We start from the raw sequence: 16,528 nt of genomic DNA on the forward strand, positions 1-16,528 counted from the left end.
TAATTCTAGGAGCAGTAGTTTTTATACTTATGTATTTAAATTTTATTATAAAAAATACATTTTATTAAAAAAAGTGTGTTCCAAAGGCATTAAAATTATATATGTTTTAATAAGGAAATACATTTAAAATTTTTCAAACTGCTCCTAAGCTTTTGATTAGGAGAATATTTGCTCTGAAAGTAGGCTTTTAGCTCTGCTTTATTACTGCTTCCTTTAGTTTCTATGAAACAGATTGCTTACTTAAATCATTAGTTGAATGATTAGTGTTCAATATTGCTTTAATCACCATTTTTAAAAAAAGGAAAAAAATTGGTGACAGAGCACAAATAAATAGAAAATGTACTTTTACACAGAAGTCACAAATACAAGTGTGGAAGCACTACTTTGTCTAAAATTTGCTTAAGGAAAAGTCAAATTAATGACCTGAGATGTTGGCCTTAGCAGGCTGTATTTTACTGCTAATAAACAACTAAAAAAGGGAGTACCAGGATTTATTCAGTAAGACATTTTGGAAATGGGGAATGGCGCCATATATGTATGTATATTTTTAGCCTAATTCTCGCCCTGCATGGAATTCAGATACATGGAGGCACGTCTTTCAGAGCACCAGGGCTAACATTGTAGTCTTAATTTTCACGTGAACACCTCTTTGCCTGTTGCCGCCTCATAGACTTGAAACACATGCGAGGAAGGGGGAATTCAGCTTGTGTTTTTCACGTTGACTACACTGGTCACTAAACCCTTTTTGAGATTATTTCTGTTAAACATGAGGCAGATTCATTTATTTTAATTGCGCAATGGTTTAACAAGGATGTAACTCAGAACTGGCTCTTTTTTTCCTAGAAAAAAATTGACATTTGTTTTTACATCAACTGGATGGGATTAAAAATAATTACTGCCAATGCTGTTTTCATTCTCCCCGTGGCCAGAATCATCATCCTTGAAATTTCTAGTAGTGCCTTCACTTGGTTTAAAAAAAAAAAAAAAAAGGGATTATCATTAAGTAAAAATATTTCAGTTTAGAATTTGGACCTCAGACAAGATATTGAACCTCATTCAGTTTGAACTTCCACACGTGTGTACAAATTCAATCACCAGACACAGAAGCATGAGTGTGGAAGGGTCTCAGCACTGTAAGCAATATTATCCGCTGATGTATGCAAATATCATCTTTATAGTTACTGGTCACTGTTAAAACTCACATTTTAAAATCCTATTACCAAGTACAGTTTTCAGAAACTTCAGTTGTCCTGGCTGATCACACCCCACTCTTTGTGCAACTTTTTAATTTCACTTAGTGTTTTTTCCAAGCTATGTATTTTTGCCTATTTGTTGCTTGTGCTTTATTATTCTTAGTCATTTGTGGAATATAGTGATATATTGTGTTAATTTGGACAGTAGCGGTTTTTAAAAACCATATACTGACTGAAACATGAGCCAGAGCTGATTGCTTTATTAAGCTAATAATGAATGTTAAAGAGTACATATTTCAGGATCATTCATCTAGTAAGCAATACACATATATAGGCCAATATTTTTTTAAAAAATAGAGCTTGGTCAACCTCTATACTACACATATTACAAGATATAGCACTTTCAAAACGAATCTAAACCTTTACAGAAACTTTCTTATAGGTTATGCCTTTTATTTTAAGACTTATTATAATTTGTTTCAAGTGCCATTAGATGATATATATGTAGGCCTTTGATATATAATGCTTTGTGTTCAAAAATGGTAGATGTATTTTAAACAGGTACATTTTTACAGTGTTTTCTTATCAATTTGCTATATTGCACAGAATCAGTGTGTGTCTTTTCATAAGGTTTTACAATGGTTTATTTTTTTACAAGGTTTACGTGTTTCAAAACACACTGTCTTCCCAGTATGTAAATTAAAAATTACCAGTTCACCCAAGTTGCTTCTAGCCTACTGAGATCCATGTGACATTGGAGGAGGTCTTTTAAATGTCGAGTATTCCTCATTAGCAATAGCGGACTGTTATCTCTGCCAAATAGTGCCTAAGTTGACCTTGTCTTATTTGTTCTCACACTGTGTCAGCAGCCGTGTCTACAACACAGATAGTCTTTTGCGATTCCATAGATCCATGAAAGTTGCCTTGTATAGTTTTGTGCTAGAAACCCATACGGAGTGCCTTTTGGATCACATAAACTGATACCACCTGCGTTGGTAAAGGCACACATAGATCATCACCCTTAGGCCCTTCTCTGTTACCAACCCTTTGAGGATGGAAAGGCAGTGTCTTTTGATAAGTTTATCTTGCTCTAGAAATGACAGAACTATTGCTAATGTTTGAAACACTTCCTTGTATAAGCTTCAGTGGTACAGATGAACCAGAATGAATGTTTATCTTCTCAGAAACACTCCTTCAATATTATGTTGGATCATGCTGCTAATGTAACTTGGGATACAACTCTTCATGGTGCTACAAACGTCTCTGTCTTGTTCAGTCGTATTTTTTTAGCCATAGGAAAAAAAGGACTCCATTAGGCATAAAGGTGTACAATATATTTTTATACTGTGACTTAATCTGTCATTAACAGACTTTTAACACCATCCACCACAATGTATTCACGTGCACTTGCAAAAGGAAATCTTGGACGTGCAAATGTTATCAGAACAAACCCAGCTTTTGTCCACAAGGTGACTCTAACTCAGAATGAAAAGTGGGCTTTGTAATATGGTGTGGAGTGAAGAACATGCTGTATGTTACTAACAGCCCGTTGAATTTAACAAAAACTGGGAATCCATTAGGAAATGGATTGCATCATGCCTGAACATAAGCTGGACTGCTGAAATTGTATTTTTAGCTGATGAAAAAGTGTTTGGACTAGTACTCTAAAAAAACGTTTGAATGATAAAGTTTTGTCAAAATAGAAAAGAAAAATCTGCATTCCAGGCTGAATTTTGTATATTTTTATTGCATTTAAAATCACTCTTCTGTGATATTGGGAGATCAAGTGGCTTATCATGTATATCATGTACTTAAAATGTATTCACAAACTACTGTTGTATTTGTATAAAATATAGACAAAGATCGTATTTTTTGTGTGTGTATAAGCTCTGTAAAATAGCAATCACATTCTGAAGCTGCAGTGATTCTACATTTTCAACATCCACATCCAAAGGAGCAAGCTATTTATTGTCCAGTTACCCAGATATAAAATATTAATTTGCTGCTAACGAAACAATAGTACTGCAGCTTCTTGTGGCCTACAGTGTTATGTTTGCTGTAAGAAAAAAATATGTGAACTCCACAAAATATATGAATAAAATTATAGAATGGCTTTAGATAATGTAGATCTTCCTGAAATTTTAATAGATGATACATTTCTATTGGGTATAACTTTTTCTTTTCACTTTGAATTTTAAATATCTTCTCATTGGGTAAATACACAATTCTAGCAGCTGACTCGAGGACAATACTTTGTTGTTGAAACGAAATGTAAAATTCCAGGGTGTCCTTTTGTTTTATTTTAAAACTTCTGTACCTTTAAAGGAAGGATAGAAACTGTAAATAAAAAGAAAAAAAGTCAGAAGATCCTGCATCAAAACTGTAATCCAGATGAGCATCTAAAAAAGGCAATTAGAATGTATAAATCAATAACATCTCTTGTTCGTGTGAGAAAAGATTGGCATTAAGCATTCCTTTAACACCTGCTGTCTGCTGGTACTATCGGTTATCCTTTCAGAGGTTTCCTTTGGGCTCTATGTCTAAAATTTTGCTGAAAACCCTCTCTTGGCAGCTCTCTGGACCAAAGCACGCACACCACTTCTAAGGCTCATCAGTGAAACGGGAATGCAGACGTTATCTGACGATTCAGTTAATAATCTGAGCAGGAATCAGCTGTAGAAAACATGTTTTATGTATCTGATAGCCTCTTTCGGGGTGATAGGAAAATTCCCTCTTTACCTTTGGCTTTCCTGTTTTAAGGCTCTCCCACTTTCAGAGAGAAAAGACTGAAGAGCAATTTGCAGTGTCAGCAGCCCCTCTTTTCACCAGCTTGCTTCCAGAAAATCAAAAAGCATGGCTTTGTTCATTCTTAACACTAAATACATTTTTATTTAAATTCATGCATTTGAAATATTTCAAGGACTAGTTATCAAAACATGATGCTTTTCTTAGTTAAAATACTTTGAAAAAGTACATTTGGAATTAATTCACTTAAGGCATAATCTCCCTTATGGAAAAGTAATTTGAAAAGCAGTTTGCTCATTTTTCGTTTGTGTCACTCTTAAGAAGTTCATACCAATGGTTTACCATTGAGGGGAGATGGAATTTCAAGTCTGACTATACATAGCTTGAGTTAGGCTGTCACTCTTCCTTAATCAGGCATTTCTTCAGCAAAAGGCATCACTTTGTGCTAAGTCCTAGGGGTATTACAAAGAAATCAGCTTTATAAAAAAGGTTGTTTTCTGATCAGGCATCTACGTGATGATGGCAGCGTCATTGCAACTGCTGGAAAGCCTAAATGCCATATTGAGCCATACCCAGTTATCCTTTTATGCAGATCAAAAATGGTCAAATATTGGGAGTTTCAGCCTAACTAAAACAAAACGATAAAACCCAGAATGTCTTGACTTCACCTGCATTCTATTCAACACAGAGGTCAATAATAAATTTTTCTACTCTGAAGATGTTTGACTCTTGGCTAGTGTGATGGTTAATTTTGTGCGTCAACTTGGCTAGGCTGGGGTACCCAGACAAAATGTTGCTGCGGAGGTGTTCTTTTTAGACGTGCTTAACATTTGTAATCTGTTGACTTTATGGGGCGCCTGGATGGCTCAGTCGGATAAGTGTCCGACTCTTGGTTTCAGCTCAGATCATGATCTCGGGTCATGAGATTGAGCCCAGGGTGGGGCTCTAGGCTCAGTGGGGAATCTGCTTGAAGATTCTTGCCCTCTGCCCCTACCCACCCCCCAAATAAATAAGTAAATCTTCAGAACACTACCCTCCATAGTGCAGGTGGGCCTTATCCAATCAGTTGAAGGCCTTAAGAAGAAAAGACTTACGTTCCCCAGCAAGAGGGAAGTCTGCCCCCAGACTGTCTTTGTACTCAGAATGCAAAATCAACTCTTCTCTGGATCTCCAGCCTGCCAGCCTGCCTTACAGATTTTGGACTTGGTCAACCTCCATGATTACATTAGCTAATTTCACACACACACACACACACATATAAAATATACATGCACACACACATTCATTTATGTATACACACATCTGATTGTTTTCTCTGGAGAAACCTGTTTCATATGACTAGATTCAACTTTCATTCTTTAGTTGTGCTGGTATTACCTTGAAAGAAGTAGAAATAGTTTCTTCTCTGATACGCTGTTATGCCAGAGAATGTAAATTCCCAGGTTCTGACTGCTGTAGAAAAGAAACACACACACACACACACACACACACACACACACACACAAGAGCTCAGTGCTTAGTGGAGATTGTGTCCATAAAGGAGTCCTCAGAATCTCCTTTTCTGTACTGTTATCTTGGCTCCCATTATTGCAGATGATGAAGGGTTTTCTCCTTATGAACAAGTTTTTAAAAAATGAGAACAGAGGGTGCCTGGGTGGCTCAGCTGCTAAGCGGCTGCCTTTGGCTCAGGTCATGATCCCCAGGGTCCTGGGGTTGAGTCCTGCATTGGGCTCCTTGCTCAGTGGGAAGCCTGCTTCTCCCTTTCCCACTCCCTGTGCTGTGTTCCCTTTCTTGCTCTCTCTCTGTCAAATAAGTAAATAAAATCTTTTTAAAAAATGAGAACAGACTAACCTTCCTTTACTCAGTAGAAGCATACTTGAAATGTAGACCAGTATTTATTACACATGCACACGTGGAAATGTAAATTGAATCTTTTTTGAAAATAGGCAGATAGTCGATTTATAATACCACTTATAATAAGGCTTGGGGTTCTGAGGGGATGAGAGTCAGAAGTATAATGGATCCTCACATAAGCTGCGGAATTTTGTGTTTTGTGATATTAGAATTGTTGCAAAGATTTAACTTTTGGTTTATTCTATTTGTAATTAGAGAACTTTAATCTTTTTATGGAGTGGGGATGGGGGAGACCTTTCAAAGTGTTGTTAGTGCATTTGGTAGTCTTATTGGAATGATGTTGGTAAACTGTCCTGCTTCTAAAAATACATAATTGATCTGTTATTATCATTCGCACACCCCTAATGACATTTCTAAGAAGGCTCCTGTAACCAGATTTTCATGTCCTGGGAACGTTCATTGTGTAAGTAGGTTAATAGCCTAAGCCATGCCCTATTTAAGATTTCAAGGTATGTCAGTTTTTCCCACCCCAGAATCTGTGGTGCTCAGTGGTTGTCACAGATACACACCCTTTTAAAGGTCTCAAAGACCATATTGTTTAAAGACTTCAGACAGATGAGTTCAGTTCATCCAATTTTCAAAATTCAATTACCTTTTGCAGGAGTAAAGTGCTACCTACTATTGTATCTTCTGTTGTAAATTCTTTCATATGCTATTTCCGTATTTGCCTCTAAACTGTACCTTGATAAAGAGAGCGTGAAGTCAGTACCAGACGATGATTTGAAGGACCCTGAAAATTCTCATTTATTCTTAGCAGTCTGCCCATTGCCTCCCCTTCCTCTTTCTCTGATTTTCGTGTGATGTTAACTCACTGTTCCCTGTGCTTATCTATCCCTTTGCCTACACTTGTCCCTGCAATGCTTCCTTTCTATGGTCCTGCTTATGAATCCACATAGCAAAATCTCACCATCTTCCACTCCCTTTTTAAATGATGGCTCTTCCATTCCATACCTTCTCTGGTCTCACCCGCTGAAAGGTAACTTACTTTCCCTCTGAATATTTATTACAGCATTTGAGATCTTCTCAAGGATGTGTATATTTTTAACTCTTGTAAGTACTTGAGGGCAAAACCCTGTTCACACAGTTCCCTGCACCTGGCAAATAACACATATTTGTTGGCTGAAGTGTAATCAACCATCAACCATCTTATCATTAAAAGAAAGTTTTGTAAGTAATAATTTTATCACTTGGATTACCTTTGTTCTATAGAAAAGTTTATCTGATACACCAAAGATTGTGTCAAAACTTCCATTTTATTCTGCCCTTTTGCACCAAAATGAGCAAATTCCACAAGAACGTATGATTTCTTCAGAAGTAAACCACTCTAAATGCTTTCCCTACGATGGACCCAAACTAAGAACCTGTGAGAACTCTAGTTCTTATCAATTTGGACTTCAAAATCTCAGACCATGGAGTCTTTAGCTCTATTTAAAATTTCTGGAGTGTGACTAGTTAACAGGCATCAGTAGGTAGGGTTCTTAGATTTTATTTCATCAAGTTCTTGTAACAGAAATTCTCCCTTTGAAATTTCCCTCGATCTTATCTAAACTTTAATTTGCCCTTTCTCCTCCACAATTAGACCACTGACTAAGAAGCCACTGAAGGGGAACCCATTTGTTTGCTTACTCTACATAGTGAAAATCAATTTGTCCTTTAAAAAAAAAAAAAAAATCCAAACTCCAAAAATAAGCAGACCTTGGAAGTTCTCCCCTCGCCTTTACAGACTAGTCCTGGGGCCATGCAGCTAGACCAGGCAGGGCCCTGGGGTCTCCTCACATAGCCCAGAGCTCCTTCTGCTTTCATTTCAGGTAGGCTGACTTTCCCCCAGCCGAGCCAACCCTGACTGGGAGATACACCACTACCACGTGCAAGGCTACAAAGCAGAAATCTCTTAAAAGTCTCATGCTTTGCCTTTAAAATTCAAATTCTGGGAAGATAATGAAAACGTGTCTCTGCTGCCCTTGTCAGTACTTCTTACTATCTTCATTTTCCAGGAGGAAGTGAAGGCTCGGAGAGCTGGTGACCTGAAGTGGTAGGGTTTAAACCAGGTTATTTGACCCCAGGGCCTGCACCCTTAACCACTATAGTTTCAGGAGAGCCAATACCCAGGCATCCAGGAGAGAGAAAGGTGAGGATTGAGTATTGGGGAGACAGTACTCCAAAAATATGATGAGAATCCCACCCACTCACCCACTGGCACCAAGCTGAAAGAAGATCCAACACGTGAGATCAACACGTGCAGGAGAAAATTACCAAAAAAGACCTGTTCCACCAAGTCAAGAAAATTGGACTGATATTTTCACACCAAACTAACAACAAAATACATGGAACAATATTTTAGAAATGCTAGGAGGCTTTGATCAAGCCACAGTCTTAAGAAAATATGGGGAATTATGAGAATAAATGAAAAACAAAAACAAAAAGTATCCATCCCAGGGGCGCCTGGGTGGCTCAGTGGGTTAAAAAGCCTCTGCCTTCGGCTCAGGTCATGATCCCAGGGTACTGGGATCCAGCCCCGCTTCGGGGGTCTCTGCTCAGCAGGGAGCCTGCTTCCTCCTCTCTCTCTGCCTGCCTCTCTGCCTACTTGTGATCTCTGTCTGTCAAATAAATAAATAAAACATTTAAAAAAAAAAAAGTATCCATCCCAGATAACCTACAATTTGAAAGAAAATCAGAACTGACATCATACTTACCCGAAATAGTGATAGAAGCCAGCAAAGCCAAACGAGTTGTCAAACAGACGTTCAAACAAAATATAACTTCTGGCACATAAGCATTTAGAAAGTAAATTACTCACTTATTATTAAAAAAAAAAAAAAGCTGCAAATAACCCAGAGAAGCAATAATGGGATCAACATGGACATCTCAAGAAAGCAGAAGATACTTAAGTGGTGAACAATAATAATTTGGTTAAATTTAAAGTTATGATCATTTGCTAGTGAGTAAGCATTTTTGAAAGAGAAATTCAACTGTAATGCAGATGTCCTCACCTGGGTGTGTGGCTAGGGCTTACATATCAAGGTGTGATCACACATGAAAACTCTGGAGACTTCCACATGAAACCATATAACATGGTACTATGGAGTGAGATTTGGAGCAATCTAGTTTGGTCGGAAGCAATTTAGCACAAAAAGAATACTGAAGAAACTCAACTTTTTGAAGAAACATAAAAAGACCCCCCAATTCTCACTATTAGGAAGAAGAAGGACCAATGATGACTACCCCTCGGGCATCAAAATTCAATAAATCTCAGGGTTGGAACCCCATACAGTGATTCAGTTTGGGGGGACTGGATTTGCTCTAAGTATGGTCAGCACCTCCTGCCCAAGTTTGATTCCTGATGAACAGAATCCATTCATTCTACAAATGTTGATTAAGCATCTACTATGCACCAGGCTCCACGTGCTGGGACTACAGTATTGGACAAGACCAAGTTCTATTCCCATGGAGCCCACATTCATTGGAGTTAGTTCCCAAGGAGTGAAAGCCAGGGTTCCCTGTTCCTGGTCACAATGCTCCCCAAATACACTCCAGATTCTGTTAAGAAACTATACCCCCTTGTTTGCATCCAGTATGTGGTCCTGGGTCTCAAAAGTGGACAGTTGTGTCAACCAAGGCATACTTCAGTGTTCCCCAACACCCTACCAATGCTGCTTCAGAGTATGCATACCCACTTTGAATGTTTGAAAAGGAGACACTGTGATTGTGAAGAAGAGATAACACTCATGATGAACGAAAACTGGGGGACGACCTGGACTACCCCACTTCTCCATACCCCTCCCTCCCTGGTGCCCATCCAACCTGAAGCACACTATCTTGATGGGGTTCCAGCTTCCAAACTCCTGAATTTTTTGGTGCAAGTGCAGCTTGGAGAGAGACTACTAATGCGCCCAGCATGGCCAGCAAGCCCAGGGTATCAATGTCAAGAGCAAACAAGGCAGTGTGTGTGGAGGGACAGTGGCAGAGGTACCCTCAAGGAGGGAGGCAGCATGCACATCAGGGAATTAGGAACCTGTGAATGTCAAATGTGTATTTTTGAAACTTTTATTGGACTTCAAAATTGATCACGTACTGAGTCACTAAAAACAAACAATGCATCCCCACCCCTCCCATAGTAGGATATTTCAACAGGCCTTGCAGAATTTTGAGTTCTCCCAAACCTCTTAAATTCTGATAAATACTGCCAGAGTGCTCTCCAAAACAGTAACACCAATTTACGTGTGTTTACTTTTTTCTAACTATTGGATGAAGGTGAGCATTTTTATATGTATTTATTCTTCTCTAAGTTGCTGTTTATATGTGCTTATTTTTCCAGATGGAGGTTACTACCATAATGTCACTTTCTTCATTATTAGGATCTGGGAATATCCCAAGGAATGTGGGGGCGTAAGAGGAATGCATTGGTGCATTGGTGCAAGTTCTCACCTAGCTATAAAATTTGTAAGTATAATTAACAAATTTTCCAAACAAACATTACTAATGCAACTCATCAAAACTTATTAATTGTATCTAATACATTAACATTAAGCATTGCCTACAAATATATTTAAATGAATTTGCTTAGGTGTTTTATAAGAATACAAATGATGGGCAATCTTTTTGTTTCCTCGTCTTGAACACTTATGAACCATGCTTTAGTAAGCATTCATGATCGTATTTCCTTATTAATTGATCCATGGGACAAACTCTCAGAAGGGGTTGAAGAGTATTTGAAATCTTAATTTTAAAGGATGTTGCCAGATTGCTTTCCAAAAACGTTTTATTTTTCAGTTGCTATAACACTTCTTGTTCCTACAGCAATACCTAAAAACGCCATCGCTCACTTTCCCAACCAGTAAGTAACAGGCATTAGGTTTCCTTACAGTTTCTCTTGTCTGATGGGAGTAAAGAGATATTTTAATTGTTACTTTAATTTACATTTCCCTGGCTTACTAGTAAATTTGAAGATCTTTTCATTCATTTGGGTTTTTGCCTCTGCTCTTGCTATCCATACACCCTTTGCTCATTTTCACAAGATGTTTGTTGTTGGTCAATCTGTAAGTTTGCTTTGTATAATAGAGAAATTAACATTTTTCCATCTGCATTATAAGCTTTTTCCAGCAATATTGTTTTTTCATGCCTTTGGTACCAAAAGATGTCATAGATACCATTTTTAAAGTTTTAAATTTTTATATTGTCAGACGTGACTAAATTTTCTTCTGTGGCTTTAGATTTCCAGGCTTTAGTATACAGGATAGGTTCTAAGGAATAGAATAACTAGATTGAAGAGTATCTGTATCACCCTTACTTCCCAGATTTTCTTATAAGATTTTTTTTATTGATTTGATTTTTATATTTACATTTCAATCTGTTTGTTTTTATATCATGGGTAAGATGCTGGTAGAATTTTACTATCTCGCAGAAGAGGAGATGGCTGTGCTGGTATCACAGAGGCCTGTCCTCATCTGAACTTACACACTTGTCATATATTGACTTCTCGTATAAATTGGGATCTAAGTGTAGATTCTCCATTCCACTGATTTATTTGTCCATTAGTACACCGAGACTATTTGCTTAAGGTGACTTTAGCATAGGTTCTGATAACTAATATGGCAAATCTCCCCTCTATTGTTTTTTCTTAAAAAAAAAAAAAAGGTTAATTTAAGAGAAAGAGAGAAAGAGAACAAGCTGTGAGACAGACAGAGAAGGAAAAGCAGGCTCATCTCTGAACAGGAAGCCCCACCCAGGGCTCAATCCCCAGGATCATGACCTGAGCCAAAGGCAGACACTTAACCAACTGAGCCACCCAGGCGCCCTTCCTGGTTCTCTTTAACTATCCTCATAGGCATCTGTTCAATATAAGAAGTCTAAGAATGTTTTTTTCAATTATGAAAAAAAAAACCTGTTGATTCTTTTAACATTTTTTAAATTAATTTTTTTCAGTGTTCTAAAATTCATTGTTTATGCACCACAACCTGTTGATTCTAATTGAAAATTAGACATCCAGAACATGGGAGACATCTCCATTTTTTAAGATTTTGTTTAATGTCTTTTAATGTAATAGGCTTTTAATGTTGGCCCTCTGTCTTGTTAAAATTTTTCCTATGTAATTTAAAATTTGTCTTCCCATTTCACATCTAGATTTTAACAACTAGAACATTAAAAAGTGGTTGGTTTATTTTAATATTTATTTCATCTCTACTTAACCACATTTGCACAGTTATTCTAACTGGGTTTTTTTTTTCCTCCACTGTTCTCTTGGGCTTACTAAAGTATACATTCATACCATCAACAGAAAAGATACTTTTATATATTTTCTATGTTCATGCCAGTCATTTCATGTTCTTGTTTTATCGTATTTACCAAAACCTCTGAGAAGATATTCAATAATAATAATGACAGGCATTGCTTTCTCCTGCAATGGCTTTAGTGTTCGGAATTTAAAACATTTGCTGATAGTTTTGGAGAACTCTAAGCATTGCTTGATCAGTTACACCTGACCTTCTCGTCTTCACTGGGACAACTGCTCACTTCAAATCCTCCAGGCATTCTTGGATGAGTTCTGGTAGTTGGACTTGCCACAAAATCATTCATTTCCTTCAGGTTTGGGCTTGCTTGCTTTGGTTCTCTCATGATGTTTTTATCTCCACTGAAAGTCCCTTAAGTCTGCCATCCTCCCTTCCATCCTCTACCCCACCAAGTTGACCCATCAAAAACCATCACAGTTCATTTGGGATGTCAAACTTTTTTGTTTGCTTTAATTTTGTGTGTGTGTGACAGCTTCACAGTTGGCTCTTAATTTTTCACTTAATCTAACAGTCTTTGTCTGGTTCAGTCTTTGGTTCTTCATATTTTGGACTGTTTTATTTTATTCCCTTCTATTGTATTCTATACTTAGTATATTTAATATTATGTAATATTATAATATCATCACAAACATTGTACATTGTAATGTATAATATTGTAATATTATGTTATCATCATTTATATTATTTTAGGACTATTTGTCTTTTTCTTCTACCTTATTTTTGTGAGTTTGATAGAGCTGTTATATATTTCACTTCTTCCTCTTGTTAATTTTGATCTTTTTTGGTATGTTTTCATCCCATTCACCATTAGTGTCCTGTTTTCCCTGCTTTATTAGTCCGTCACACACAACTCTCCTTTTATCTGTAGACAAAAATACCAACTATGTTCCTTCCCTGAAACACGCCCCACAACGCACTAATTCTTCCCTACTTACCTATTGTATCCTAGCCCTCAAGAAAGGATCCTTTTACCTCCCTACCTGCACAACCCCCAGCACAATATCCTGGTATTTTGCAACATAGTTGAGCATTTATTATTTTCTGTAGCTCTATATGACCATCTAATGAAATGGTTCATTCCAATAGTGTATTTTTAAGTTCTATAATTTTCATTTGGTTCTTTTCTCTAATTTCTCTTTTTCTGTGGAGATTTCTTATTTGTTTGTTTAAGGTGTATATTTACTCTTATTCCTTTGAACACAGATTTTTAATGTCTTTCCTGCTAATTCTAGTCATGACTCCTTCTTAGGGTCAGCCTCCGGGAATCTTTTTTTTCTTATGTATGGCTCACATGTTTCTTTTTCTTTGTATTTCTAGTAATTTTGTGATTTTGGTATGTTTCTCTGAAGATTATTGGGTTTGTTTGAGATTTGGCTCCTCTCCAGTGGGCTGCAACTGATACAAAGGTTCTTTTAGCTTAAATGGGGACTGTTTGGAGTCTGCCCAGTAAATAGATGGCTATTTCAAGGGCTAGGAATCCTGACCAGTTTATACACAGAATTTGCCTTTTGCTCGATGCCACTCTTTCTGGGATTCTCCCCCTTCACCTTTCCAGCTGCTGTTTTCCTTTCAAACTCTGTAACTGGTTTATCAAGGCAGTAAGACTGCAGAGTTCTAGTTGCCCTTGGGAATGTAATAAACTTGGAAAGTGAATTTGATTTGCCTTGGTTTATAATACTGCATGTGAAAAAGCTATGAAATCTGTTAAACCCTAGAAAAGTTTCCTCGATTTTATGTGTGTTTCCTTGGTTTATTGTGTATGGCCTTTGCCTACAACATAAAGGGTTTTTTTTTTTTTTTTCTGGGTAAGCTGCCTGGATAGCAAATATTCTATGATTGCTAGATCATATGATAAGTATATGATTAACATAGTAACAAAGTTTTATACCATCTTCCAAAATGGCTGTACCATATTTTTCATTTCCTTGAATAATGAATGAGACGTCCTATTTTCTCATATCTTCCCAGTGTTTTGGTATTACAGGATGTTTGGATTTTAACTGGAATCTTATGGTTGTTTTGATTTGCATTTCCCAATGATAATGATGTTGGGAACATTTTCATATGCTTATTGGCATCTATCATTTTTAATAAAATATCTGTTCAGAGCCTTTGCCCATTTTTTAAACTGGACCTTTTGGTTTTTACTAGACTCATTATTTTCTTATTATTGAATCCTAAGTGTTCTATATATATTTTGGACAGAAATCCTTTATCAGATAGGTATTTTGCATATATTTTCTCTCAGTCTGTGACTATCTTTTAATCATTTTAAGTGTGTCTTTGAAAGAGAGAAAGTTTTCAACTTCTATAAAATCCAGACTATGTATTTGTTCCTTTGTGGATTGTTGCATCAGGCAGATTTTATCCTAGATTCCTTTTAAAAGTTGTGTATTGTTATGTTTTACATGGAGGTCTATGGTCCATTTCTATTTAATTTTTGTATAAGATGTGAGTTATGTACTGAGATCCTTTTCTTCTCTTTTATTTTGTTTGGCATATGGACATCCAATTATTCCAGCATTACTTGGTTATTTCTGGCCTCTCTGTTCTGTTCTGTTGACCTGTGCCGCTCTCTTTTTACCAGCATCATAGTGTTATAATTCCTTTAAAAGTCTCAAAATCAGGAAATGTGAGTCTTCCAAGTATATTTTTCCTTTTCGGTGTTATCTTGGCTATTCCTTTTGTTTTTGTATACATTGTGTAGATTGTGTACATTTTAGAATTGGCTTATTAATATCTACTAAAGAGCTTGTTTGGATTTTGATTATGATTATATTGAATATATAAATCAAATTAACAAGAATAGACATCTTTCAAATACTGAGTCTTATAATGTATGAACCAGGGTATAGATCTAATTATCCAGATCATCTTTTGGGGTTTTTTTATTGCTACTTTGTAGTATTCTGCATACAAATTCTGCACATTTTTTTGTCACTACTTTTTTCTACTATTATAAATGGTATTTTTTTAAATTTCAAAATCCAGTTAGTCATTGGTGATGTATAAGAATACACAAAACTTTAACTTTTTTTCTTGTGACCTTGCTAAACTCACTTATTAGTTCCAGGGGATTTTGTGTGTGTGTGTAGATTTGGGGGGATTTTCTATAATCATCTATGAATAAAGACAGTTTTATTTCTTGCTTTCCATTCACTATGTCTTTTCTTTTTCTTGTACAAACTAGGATTTCCAGTATGGTATTGAATAGAAGCAGTAATTGAGAACATCTTTGCCTTGTTCTATATCTTAGGGAGAAAGCATTCAGTCTCTCATCATCAAATATAATGTTAGTTGTAGGGTTTTCTTGAAGACCTTTTATTAGGTTAAGGAAGCTCTGTCTATTTCTAGTTTGTATGATTTTTTTAAAAATTATGAATAGATGCTATGTTGAATGCCTGTTTTGCATTTACTGATAAGATGATGTTTTTACTTATTTAGTATAGTACTATAGGGAGTTATAGTGATTAATCTTCAATGTCAAACCAGCCTTGTATTCCTAGGATGAACCATACTTGATTGTGAGGTGGTATCCTTTTTTATACATTACTGGATTTGAATTGCTAATATTTTGTTAGGGATTTCTGTGTCTGTGTTCATGAGAGATATTGGCCTAAAGTTTTCTTTCCTCTGGATATATGAGAAAGTGTGTGTGTGTGTGTGTGTGTGTGTGTGTGTATGTGTGTGTGTATGTAGATAGATATTTTCCATCAGCTTACAGTTATGCATCCAAAAATTTCAACCCAACAACTCAGAATTCAGTCTAGCATTTTTCATGTTTAACTGCTTTCTCTAACAGTGAAAAACCAGGCTCTCATTATCCACAATATATTTACTTATCCAGTTAAGGAATACATATAAAGTAGTTTCATAATTGCTCACCCACACTTACTAACTAGAGCACAATATTTGTTTATAGTTCTTGTGGTCTTTAGCCTGTGGGCATATATTCAAAATACTGTGTTCAAAGTTATCCCTCATGCCCTTTCAGTGTGGTCATGTTATCCATTTAGAATATATTTAAGTTCATTTGTTTCTGTGTTCTGTTTTTTTATTATTTCCCACCCTTGTTAATATTTTCTTTAAGTATGTGAAACATTAACATAGTTCTAAAATTCAGAACATATTAAAAAGTAAATCAAAGAAATGCCCCTTTGTCATCACTTCTATTCCAGTGCCCTCATGCTTTCCACCCAATTTCCACCCATTAGCCTTAGAAAACAGTCTCATTAGTCTCTGGTCTATTATCCCTAAGATTCTTTTCTCTCTCTTTTTTTTTTTTTCATGAATAAGCGGACACATGTATTTTTCCCTATCTCCCTTTCTTCACATAAATGGTATATTATAGATGTATACTGATCTGCATTTTGCTTTTTCAATGAACAA

The sequence above is a fragment of the Enhydra lutris genome, unplaced genomic scaffold, assembly GCF_002288905.1.
Source record: "Enhydra lutris kenyoni isolate GAN:26980312 unplaced genomic scaffold, ASM228890v2 scaffoldscaffold41, whole genome shotgun sequence".
NCBI lineage: Eukaryota > Metazoa > Chordata > Mammalia > Carnivora > Mustelidae > Enhydra > Enhydra lutris.